At 34.9% G+C, this 1,663-nt stretch overlaps 1 long non-coding RNA gene across 1 annotated transcript in view; it reads right to left on the reverse strand.

The window, feature by feature from the left end:
* Nucleotides 1-281: 281 nt before the first annotated feature.
* The window catches only part of LOC107182338, a 7,677-nt gene continuing 6,295 nt past the window's right edge, over nucleotides 282-1,663 (reverse strand). Inside the window, exons 2-3 of the long non-coding RNA XR_001513065.1 lie at nucleotides 708-711; nucleotides 282-358 (exon numbers count right to left, since the gene is read on the reverse strand). This is a non-coding gene — a long non-coding RNA (uncharacterized LOC107182338). The remainder of the gene's footprint in view (nucleotides 359-707; nucleotides 712-1,663) is intronic.

The following is a 1,663-nucleotide window of genomic DNA, read 5'->3' on the forward strand; positions in this document are numbered from 1 at the left end:
GCGGAGCTATGGAGTGAGCAATACAGTAACTTGCTGATGTTAAATTTGTAGAGCATCTTACAAATTTAATGATGGAATTTGATTGACTTTTATAGAGGTGTAGTTGCCTAGAAATATATTCCTTCCTTTCATTGATACTTTTTTTCAAGAGCTGACAACGATTAGTTTCAAAATGTCTCTTTACATTCCACATTCTGCTTACTAAGCGTTTCATTACAGAATATGCACAATGAACTGTTGTTTCTGTCGACAGTCCTGTACATCTCAGTATATGTCTTGAAAGGGTCGGCTTCTGCTACTTCCACTTCCCTTATCATTCAATCTTGAGTTTTTATTTTTTTGATTCTCCATCACAAGGCTGCAAAAATAAATAAATATAAATCATGGCGTTTTTTTATAAAAGGTTGATAGGTTTCTTACCTTTTAACTTTTTGCAGTGTTGTTGCACTGACTCCTGGTGCAAAACAATTCAAAGATAGTATGTATAACCAACAAATATACGGTGCTGTAATCAATTATCCGACACGCAGAATGTCTCGCCGAGCACTGTTGCACTGTATATCTTTTTCTTCTAATCCTCTCCACTCCTGTCTCCTAACGAACATGGCGATCAAGTGCGTCCATTTGACAGCACTTCAAATAATAGGTTTGCTGCTTGGTCCAAAATTTGTTTCCTAAGGTGAGTATAGAAATTTATCTGGTATAACTTCTCTTTAAATTCTCATTCCCTTTCAACTCTTTAATTCACTCTCAGTAGATAATTAAACACATACAAAGGATTTCTGCTTATACACATTATTCCTACTTATCATGTACACTTAATATTTTCTGTCCTTTCACCACCATCCTTGTGCCAGTCTTATTTATAAGCTAAAAAGCTGACAAGTGCAAAAATATTACTAATAATGTATTTGAATCAAGGCAAAGTGATGTATTTTAAATAATTGTAATAATATATAATTTACATACCATGAAACACACTAATTTAAAACATGTAATTCAACAATTTTGATTATATTTGTTCAAAAATCATCACAACCAAATTTGGAATGTTTTTATTACCCCAAAAGGAACTCCATATCCATTTAGTAGTCACTCTTGATCTCTTCCACTATTACACTCACCTTCCTCTTCAATATCCATAAACCATAGGCAATCATTACTATTTTCTGGCTCTGTAGATTTTCATATTCTGGAGATTTTGTATAAATAAAATTATAAATAACGCAGTCTTTGTGACTAGTTTTACTTTGAATGTTTTCAAGGTTTCTCTATGATACAGCAATGAGTACTTCATTCAATTTAATGATTGAATAGCATCCCATTGTATAAATACAGTTGTTGATTTTTTCATCCATTTCTTCTTGATTCTTGCATAAGCTGTTTATTTTTTCCTCCATCCGGTTTATGCACTCTAGGACCCTTATTCTGAATTCTTTTTCTGACATGCTGCATGCCTCTGTTTCAATTAGCTGCTTTTCTGACGATTCCTCCTTTTCTTTACTTTGGGGTTTCCTTTGTCTACCCATGTTTGATCTCACCTACAGATCTAGATGTTGAGTTGTTTAAGGGCTGCTCCTTGGATGGCAGTGTCTCCTCAGGCTGCGGTTGCTCCTCGGGCGGTTGTGGTAGCAGCTGCTCCTCAGGTGGCAGCAACTCCTTT

This window comes from Myotis davidii, unplaced genomic scaffold (assembly GCF_000327345.1).
Source record: "Myotis davidii unplaced genomic scaffold, ASM32734v1 scaffold831, whole genome shotgun sequence".
Lineage (NCBI taxonomy): Eukaryota > Metazoa > Chordata > Mammalia > Chiroptera > Vespertilionidae > Myotis > Myotis davidii.